General features: G+C 38.3%; 1 pseudogene; it reads right to left on the bottom strand.

The window, feature by feature from the left end:
• Positions 1-2,837: 2,837 nt before the first annotated feature.
• On the bottom strand, positions 2,838-6,465 carry LOC111549883 (annotated as a pseudogene).
• Positions 6,466-10,817: the final 4,352 nt, after the last annotated feature.

The raw sequence follows: 10,817 nt of genomic DNA, 5'->3' as shown, positions 1-10,817 counted from the left end.
CTGGGATTACAGCTATGCACAACCACACCTGCCTAATTTTTAATAGAGATAGGGTTTTGCCATGTTGCCCAGGCTAGTCTTGAACTCCTGGGATTTTGCCTTGTTGCCCAGGCTGGTCTTGAATCTGCCCACCTCAGCCTTCCAAAGTGGAATTACAAGCATGAGCCACTGCATCCAGCCACAAATGTTCTCAATGGCATTTAGAATGGTGAATCCTTTCCAGGAGGGTTTCAATGTACTTTGCCCACATTCATCAGAGGAATCACTATGTATGGCAGCTATAGCCTTATAAAATGTATTTCTTAAAGAATAAGACTTGAGAATTGGCACTACCCTTTGATCTGTGGCCTACAGAATGAATGGTGTGTTAGCAGGCATGAAAACAACATTAATCTCCATGTACATCTCCATCAGAACTTTTGGGTGATCAGGTATCTTGTCAACAAGCAGTAATATTTTGAAAAGAATCTTGTTTTCCAAGCAATAGGTCTCAACAGTGAGCTTAAAATATTCAGTAAACTTTGCTGTAAACAGATGTGCTGTCATCCAGGCTCTGTTGTTCCACTGATACAACCCAGGCAGAGTAGATTTATCATAATTGTTAAGGGCTATAGGATTTTTGGAATAGTAAATAAGCATTGGCTGCCACTTATAGTCATCAGCTATATTAGCTGTTAACAAGAGTCAGCCTGTCCTTTGAAGCTTTGAAGCCAGGCATTGACTTTTCTCCTCTAGCTATGAAAGTCCTAGATGGTGTCTTCTTCCAAGAGGAGGCTGTTTTATCTACATTGAAAGTTGTTGTTGTTTAGTGGAGCCACCTTCATCAATGATCTTAGCCAGATCTTCTAGATAACTTGCTGCAGCTTCTCCATCACCACTCGCTGCTTCACCTTGCACTTTTATGTTATGGAAATAGCTTCTTTCCTTGAACCTCATGAACCAGCCTGTGCTAGCTTACAACTTTTCTTCTGCAGCCTTTTCACCTCTCTTAACCATCACAGAATTGAAGGAAGTTAGGGACTTGTTCTGGATTATGTTTTGGCTTAAAGGAATGTTGTAGCTGGTTTAATCTTCTATCCAGAACACTTGAATTGTCTCTATTATGGCAATAAAGTGGTTTCACTTTGTCACTCATGTATTCATTGGAATAGCACTTTAATTTCCTTCAATAACTTTTCATTTGCATTCACAACTTGGCTAACTGTTGCAAGAGGCCTAGCTTTTGGGCTATCTGAGCTTTCAACATGCCCTCTCACTAAGCTTACTCATTTCTAACTTTTGATTTAAGGTGACAGAAGTGAGATGCTTCCTTTTACATAAACACTTCAAAGCTATTGTAGGGTTATTAATTAAGCTATTTTTAAATTATTGTTTATTTCAGGGAATAGGAGGGCCTGAGGAGAGGGAAAGAGACAGGGAAAGTGCTGTTCAGTGTCACATAGGCATGGTTCATGGTGCCCCAAAACAATTACAATAACCTCAAAGATCTCTGATCACAGATCACAACAGATATAAAAATAAAGTTAGCAATATTGTGAGAATTGCCAAATGTGACACAGAGACATGAAATGAGCACATGCTGTTGGAAGAATGGTGTTGACAGACTAGATTGCTTTGGGGTTACTACAAACCTTAAAGTGAAGCACAGTAAAACAGGTATGCCTGTATATTTTTGCTGCCATATTATGTGAGGCTGATTTCCACTGAAGTTTTGGGACTGATTGTGAAGTTTGGGACTGATTGTGAAGAATGCTTAAATATTCAGCATTCTTGTTCCTATAAACCACTTGTCACATTTGTCATTCCAGACTTGAAAATTTCTCACTGTACATTCTCTGAAGGCAACAGCTTCTGTTAGGCTGTTCTGGCCCTTCTTTTATTCTGTCTGCACTTTCTTCACCTCTTCTTGTGCAATGTTGGCCCGCATCTTCAAAATCTTACTCTCTTTGACTGGTTAATAACTCTTGCTTCATTTGCTCCTTTCCAACCATGCTTGGGACATCTTCATTTTTCTCATTTTGTCTTCCACCCAGGTAGTTTTTCTGCATACCAAAACCCGATGTCACCATCATACTGAAACTTTAATCATTGCATAATGTCTTTCTTTATTCGTAAGTGCCTTTAACCATAAATCACCCTTGTCTGACAGTATACCGTCACTCTTGCTTTCATTTCATTTGCATTTGCTTAATTTTATCTTTTTTCACCAAACACATGTGCATTTATATATTTTTAATGAAATCGCAAAGACCCAGTTTATCAGCTTTGCTTTTTAAATCTCAGCTTAACATTACATATTTAAACAATTGTCAAAACTTGCTAAGTTACCAGCATTTTATGCACGACTAGAAAACACCCTTAATTTATACTAAGGTAGAGATGTATTACCGTTAATGCATTCATATTTATCACTGTGAGATACTGAAAAAATTGAAATTATTTCTATAAAAGGCTCATCCTGGCAATGTTAACTTCATAACAGGCTGAAACTACTTGGTTTACATTTCAGACACAATGGACAAGCAGATCCATGCTGGTGTTAGTATACAGTTTTGTTCAACAATTACTAGAGAGTCACTACTCACCTTGGAGTAGGTTTAATATAAAAGCAAAGTACATACAGAGATTTACAACACTTTTAAAGATAAAAGCAAATTGGTCCTATTATGTGGTCCCAACAATAAACTCCTAAGTCTATGACAAATAGGAGCTCTGATGAGTTATTTATAAATACTTCAGATTAGGTACAATTATACTGAAAATCAAGTTCATTCAACGTCTTCAAAATATGTTACTGTCAATCCTCAAATGGTGCTTTTTAGAGTTTAACATTTCCATTATATACATGCATTGAAGTACTTGTTATCCAAGCATGGAACCTGCTCCTTACCATTTATTATTAAGGACTTTAACTGGCCATCTTCTTCAACTTCTACTCTCTCTTAACCTCTTCCTATTAATTTTTCTGCCGTTAACTATTTTAACAGGAGTTGATATAGATTTGAAGTTGCCCATCTCACTATTACCAAATGACTTGGAAATAATGCCTCCATGACCTAGTGACCAAAATGAAATAAACCCTCTTCCAAAAGAACAAAGCCCAATTCCAAAAGATGGAAGTACACTGAAGGCAGAGAAAAATGGGCCCATCCCTCGGCTTCTGCTTCTTTAGGAATCTCTTCAATTCCTCCCCCCACTCCACCAAAAATGCCCTCAAATGGGCCTTCAAAGAAGTCAGATGGAAATGCGTCCTTCCACCAAAAACTTACCTGAAGACGGAATGTTAAGCCAAACTCAAACAGACTGTCAAAATGACTTCCACCGTCTCCACCACCATTTAATCCTTCTCTGCCATATTTGTCATAGATGTCTCTTTTTTTCTAGCATCTGGTAACACCTCATACACCTCACTACTTGAATTTTCTCCGTGCTGCTTCCTTATTTTCAGGATTATCTGGGTGGCACTTCAGTGCCAGTTTCCTGATATGCCTTTTTAATATCCTGGGGCAGGCAGGTCTGCATGCCTAGAACTTCACAGTAACCCCCATACTTTAACACATGGTGAGAACAGGTCTGAGGATGCGGCAGTAGTGGTGAGTAGCAGGGCAGGTGGGTGGCGTGGGCTCTGGGCTCCTCTGGCTCCACAGGGCTCTGTAAGGCTCTGCAGAGCTGCGCTGGTGGCCACAACAGCTCCTCATGCTTTCCTTCCTCTCCTTTCTCCAACAAACAGGAAGTATGACCTCCTATCTCTTGAGTTTTAATCTTTTTTTTTTAAAGCACTTTGTTCTAAGTTGTTTGCAGTTACGTTTTATATTTTAACAAATTTGACAATCTCTGATATTTAATGGAATAAACTAGCCCATTTTTCCTTAATGTAATGATTGACATACTTTTATGTTTTCTATTTTACTTTATGTCTTTTTTTTACAATGTTTCTTGTTTCCTTTTACTCATTTCTGCTGATTTGATCAACTTACAATTTGTGCCATGTCTTCCCTTCTTTTCTTTTTGAGACAGAGTTCCGCTCTTGTTGCCCAGGCTGGAGTGCAATGGCGCGATCTCAGCTCACAGCAACCTCCACCTTCCCAGGTTCAAGCGATTCTCCTGCCTCAGCCTCCCAAGTAGCTGGGAATACAGGCATGCACCCCTACACCCAGCTAATTTTATTTTTAGTAGAGACAGGGTTTCACCATGTTGGCCAGGCTGGTCTCAAACTCCTGACCTCAGGTGATCCACCTTCCTCAGTCTCCCAAAGTGTTAGGATTACAGGCATTAGCCACCATGCTCGGCCATGTCTTCCCTTCTTAATGTAGATATTCAACTCTACTTTTCCATTACATTTGTTTAATTCCAAGAATTATTATTTTCTTTTCCTGTGCTGGCACTTTTCATGTAGATAATTTGCTTTTACTGGCTGGAAATTTGTACCATTTCATTTTATTCCGGGGCTTCAAAAATTTCCCTGGATATGCCTAAGTGTGTGTTCTTTCCTCATTAACCCTGCCTATTTCTCTGTAATTTCTTTTAGTCTGTAGACTTGGGTCTTCAGTCCCCAGAAATTTTCTTATATTATCAGTTTCATAATGTATTTCTTTCTAAGATATTTCTACTACATGTTAGGTCTACTAAATCTATCCCCAAATCTTCTTCTCTGTGCTCTCATGATTTCTATCATGATTTCACATGACTGTCCTTTGAGCTATTTCTTCTATAGTCTTTCAGGCCATTTTCTTTTTTTTTTTTAATACTTTAAGTTCTAGGGTACATGTGCACAACATGCAGGTTTGTTACATATGTACACTTGTGCCATGTTGGTGTGCTGCACCCACCAACTCATCAGCACCCATCAACTCATCATTTACATCAAGTATAACTCCCAGTGCCATCCCTCCCCCTCTCCCCTCCCCATAATAGGCCCCGGTGTGTGATGTTCGCCTTCCAGAGTCCAGGTGATCTCATTGATCAGTTCCCACCTATGAGTGAGAACATGCGGTGTTTGGTTTTCTCTTCTTGTGATAGTTTGCTGAGAATGATGGTTTCCAGCTGCATCCATGTCCCTACAAAGGACATGAACTCATCCTTTTTTATGGCTGCATAGTATTCCATGGTGTATATGTGCCACATTTTCTTAATCCAGTCTGTCACTGATGGACATTTGGGTTGATTCCAAGTCTTTGCTATTGTGAATAGTGCCGCAATAAACATACGTGTGCATGTGTCTTTATAGCAGCATGATTTATAATCCTTAGGGTATATACCCAGTAATGGGATGGCTGGGTCATATGGTATTTCTAGTTCTAGATCCTTGAGGAATCGCCATACCGTTTTCCACAATGGTTGAACCAGTTTACAATCCCACCAACAGTGTAAAAGTGTTCCTATTTCTCCACATCCTCTCCAGCACCTGTTGTTTCCTGACTTTTTAATGATTGCCATGCTAACTGGCATGAGATGGTATCTCATTGTGGTTTTGATTTGCACTTCTCTGATGGCCAGTGATGACGAGCATTTTTTCATGTATCTGTTGCTGTATGCATGTCTTCTTTGCCATTTTTTTTTAACCTCTGTGATGACCATCCTCTCCTTCAATTCATGTGCTAAGTTGTTTCATAGGAAACTTATGGCTTGTTTTAGCACCAGAAAACGTGTATGTGTGCATGTGTATATCACCTGCATCTTCTTGAACACTTTCCCTTATCTTTCTCTTATAGCAGTTCTCTTTCACCAGGAATGTTGTATTTGTCCAGAGTGATCTTTGTCTCTCTGGGTTGTGGGCCCTTAGCAGAGTTTTTGGAGGTGTTGTTGTTTGTTGTTGCTGTTTGAGACAGAGTCTTGCTCTGTCACCCAGGCTGGAGTGCAGTGGCACAATCTCAGCTCACTGCAACCTCCACCTCCTGGGTCCAAGTGATTCTCCTGCCTCAGCCTCCCGAGTAGCTGGGATTACAGGTGTGCACTATCATGCCTGGCTACTTGTATTTTTAGTACAGACGGGGTTTCGCTATGTCTAGGCCAGTCTCGAACTCCTGGCCTTAAGCAATCCACCCACCTTGACCTCCTAGAGTGCTGGGATTACAGGTGTGAGTCACTGTGCCCAGCCCTTAGCAGGGTTTTTACAGCATTAACATGTTCTGAGCTAGCTAATGAAGCACCTAAGCTCCTGGCAGTGCAGTAAGTGATGGATGGTGGCACTCCACCACACAGGCTGGCAATGCAATGGCAGGCAAGTTGCTAGTCTCTAGGTAAGCTACCAGAAGAAGCCTCCAGGTTCCCAAACTTTCCCTCTAGCCTCAGGAATCAGAGGACTTAGCATAACTACTCAGCAATTTCTTGGCTTTTTTAGGGGGTAGGGAGCCAGTGACTTTAATATGGGTCTTATACTACCTTCTTTCCATAGTAAGTGGATCCCTGAGGGGCAAGATTTTTCCAAATCTTGTTTTCTGATCCTCTTCCTGGGTAATCTGACATAGGTCTCAGGCTCTTGCCCAGCCCCAGAGGAAGCCCTCACCTCAGTTTCTCCCCTGGGTACCCCCCAGAACCCAAGGCCATGTTAACACCTAGCTCTGCATTGGTTTAAACTGCCGATTCGCTCAAGATAGACATGTATCCTGGAGTTGTTAGTAGAAAGGTGGGTAGCAGCAATCATTTCCTAGGATCTTATCTTAGTTTACAAGACATTAATTTTAGCAGAGTAAAACAGGGAAATGTTTTTGTTTTAATCTCTTCCTTTGTTACCCTGTGGCTTAGTGATTTTGTCCCACTTTTGTATAAACTGCTTTGCAATATATGCTAATAATGTTTTATTTTCTTGAGCTATCAGTGGCCTCAGAGAAAACTGGTCTGACAGCCTATTATTGCCAATGGTAATGCTTTAATTACTTTAAACGAAAATAATAATTTTTGGTAGTTGGCCCCCAGCACTTGATTGATTTATATCAAATAACTTTAAATCACTGATCATTGTGTTTTATGACCTGGGAAAATAGTTTGCACACAGTTTTTCTTGGAAGATTCTTCACAAAGTTAAATTGCTTAAAAGCAGACATAGTACATATACCAGACAGTCAGAATGACAGATAGATAGATAGAAAGAATATACATATAGATATATTGTGGTTGCCAGATTGAGCAAAAATAACAACAACTAGGGCATTCAGTTAACTTTGAATTTTACATAAACAATGAATAATTTTTTTAACTATAGGTACACTTGGTGTTATCTTATAGCCCAGCATGGAGGAAAACAATGAGGAAAATTAATGGATATTTTAGATTCCATTTTCTTTATTAAAAATCAATTTTATTTCTGGTATATACCAAGAGCCTATTAATTGATTTATTGAAAGGTAATCCTAAGCTATATTATACTAGAGGCAATATAGTTTTGTGAGCTTTGACAAGCAGAATATGTAACCACCCGCACAACAATCAAGATACAGAAGAGTTCCACCACTCCAAAATATTTCTTCCTGCTGTCTCTTTGTGATGAGCCCCTCTCTTTAATTCCATCCCAGGCAAGAACTGATCTAATTTTTGTCACTCTGCATTAGTTTGCATTTTGTAGAGTTTTATATAAATACCCTTATATAGTATGTACTCTTTGTCTGACTTCTTTCACTCAGCATAATTATTTTGAAATTCATCAGTTGTTGCATATATCAATAAATAGCTCACCTCATTTTGTTGCAGATAGTTTTCCATTGTATGGTTAAACACAATTTGTTTATTCACTCATCTCTTGATGGACATTTGAGTTGTTTGCAGTTTGGGGCTCTTACAAATAAAGCTGCTATGAACCTTAATGTACAAGTGAGATATGATTTCATTTCTTTTGGAAAAAATATCCAGGTATAGAATGACTGAATCATATGGCAAGCATATGCTTAACTTTTAATGAAACTACATAGCAATTTCCAAAGTATGCTATTTTATATTCCTACCAGCAGTTGCTCCACATCCTCACTAATACTTGGTATTGTAGACTTTTAAATACTAACCATTCTGACAGGTTCATAATGATACAATATTGTGGTTTTAATTTGCATTTCCCTAGTGACTAATGGTGTTTGGTATTTTTTCATGAGCCTATATACCACTTTCTTTGATGAAGAATATGTTCAAATCTTTTGCTTGCCTTTCTCCCAGCATCTCCCCCACCCCCAACACACCAGCCTTTTGAATTGGGTTTTCTCATTATTGAGTTTCAAGATTTCTTTATACATTCTGGATATAAGTGCTTTAACTAGGTACATAATTTGCAAATATTTTTCTCTCAATCTGCGCCTTCTTTATTCTCTTAACAGTGTTTTTTGAAGAGCAGAAGTTTTAAATTTTCATGAAACCCAGTTTATCAATTTATGCCTTTATGGATCATGCTTTTGATCATTTAAGTCTATATTTAGAGTTACTTTTTGTATATGATGTGAGGTGTAAATCAGTGTTCATTTTTTGCATATGTATTTCAATTCTTTCATTACCATTTACTGAAAAGACTATCATTTCTCCATTCAATTCCTTTACACCTTTGCAGAAAAACAGTTGTCTATAAATGTATGAGTCTATTTCTGGATTCCCTGTTATGTTTCAGCAATCTATTTAATGCTAATACTATATTGTCTGGATTACTGTATCTTAATAAGACTTGAAATTAGGTATTAGTTGTCCTGCAATATTTTTTAGTTTGTCTTGATTATTACAAGTCCTTGGCATTTTCATTTGAATTTCATAATCAGCTTGTCAATGTCAATACAAAGCTTGATAAGGTGTTAATTAGGATTGCATTAAATCTACAGATCAATTTATGGATTAATTGTTGATAGTGACTATTATAGTTGTTTGTCTAATAGATACCCAATGGCTCTACAAAACATGAGAATCACGACTATAGCTGATTGCTACTTGTTAAGTGCATATCTATATACCTGATACTACCAAAGAAATGTAAACATGTACTGTTTTGCCCTTTCCAGTCAAAATAGTACACCACTGAATATGAAAAGAAATCCCCGCCTAGGAAAATCATCCTACCTCCACAAAGATGTATTACAAATTCATATTTTAAAGTTAACCTGGAGGAAGACTGACACTTGTTGACATATAGGGGACTAGTAATTTCCAATTGAGAATACCACCACAAATTATACAGAGTTGGGAGACGGAAACACTGACAAATGGAACAGGAAGAAATCTGATGTGATCAAGTATGGACATAAGACCTAAGCTAGGGAGGTATTAGGGAGCTGTGAAATGATCGTAGTTTGCAAATTGAGTGACATATATTTTGCTATGACAAGAATTTGGAGTGAATTCTCCCTTTCCTCAAGAATGAGATGTCACACCTTATGAGACCCCATATATGAGTTATTGACCTCAACAATTGGACTTCAAAATACATATAAGCCCAAGAGTTTGACAGACACTTGAAGAGTTCAGTCTACCACAGGGCTACACTCTTGTTAGCCACTTGTCTGAAGACTGAGAGCTCAGTCTATGACAGGGCCACACCTGTTAGCCTTTGAGCTAATCTCTGAAACCTCACCATCCAACACCAGCACTGTCCTCTAGCATGGCGGGAACTTACATGTCTTCACAACCTTGGTGGTCTTCCTCCACCTTGTTGGTAAAGCCAGCCTTTCTCAAGAACCACTTGCAAAAAGGTACACCTCAAACTTTCATTAGACTTTACTTTCCACAGAGGTCTGCTTCCATCATAATTGATCCACTAAACTTTAACAATTTTGGAACTCACTCACTATGTGGTCAATGTACCATGTTTATCAAGCGTATTTCCTCTGAGATTTGTTCTTGTTATTCCCTCCCTCTTTAAGCATTGCCAACCTAAGAAAAAAAATTATCTTGGTGTGGCAATAAATCATGTGATTCATGAAATCATGCTTTCATCATCTCCTAATTTTAATCACACAAAACAGCAGAACTTTTTAAAAGGCTCAGGACTTTGACAGTGACACAAAAATAGAAAGAAGAAAAAGTCAACTGGTTAGTAGTAGAGACAGGTGTCTACATCAGAAGAGAGAAGTGTGGGCTTGGTTGTACTTTATGTGTAGGTTTTAAAGGGTGTGCCTGAGATGGATCATTGTCTCACAGTACTGGTTTCCTCCTCCTTCCATGATAATAAAATTTTAGCGAGGCACAGGGTGCCTTAGACAATGACTACATTCCCCAGACTCTTTCATATGTAGGTGTAGTTATTTCATTACATTCTTGTTAATAAGATATGAGTGAAAATAATGTGTGCAATGTGGTAGCAAGCCATCTTGTACCACGGGATGAGAGCATCACTCTAGGGCAGTGGAACAAGATTAAAAAGAACTTAAGTCCTGACCACTTGAAACTAATACTGGCTGTGAAATGCTTAATCTCAGACTATTATGTGAAGAGAAATACATTTATTTTAACAGGACAAAGGCTTACAAATTTATTAATGTGCAAGCACATGGGTATCACAGAAAGTATGAAACTCCAAGAAATACATTTCTAATGTGTTTGAGCCACTGTTAATTTGACTGTCTATTATAGCTGCTGTCAAACTTATACAAGGGAGGATAACTGCTCACTGGGAGGTTGTATAAAAGGGTTCTGTTTAAAGTTTTCTATATTTTAAAGCTTGAAATATTGGTAATATGAGCTAATATCCCCCCATAGAATCACAAACATAAAAATGGTATCATTAATATAGTGCCTACCTCTGAGAGTCAAAGGATTAACATTCTTCCCATTTTATTGAGAGGGGATATGTCTCCAAAGAGATGTTGTAAAATTGATAAAATGTAGTTTGTTTGTTTTTTTTCCAGTCACACAGA

Source organism: Piliocolobus tephrosceles, chromosome 5 (genome assembly GCF_002776525.5).
Source record: "Piliocolobus tephrosceles isolate RC106 chromosome 5, ASM277652v3, whole genome shotgun sequence".
NCBI lineage: Eukaryota > Metazoa > Chordata > Mammalia > Primates > Cercopithecidae > Piliocolobus > Piliocolobus tephrosceles.
This window is presented reverse-complemented; position numbering and strand designations above follow the sequence as displayed.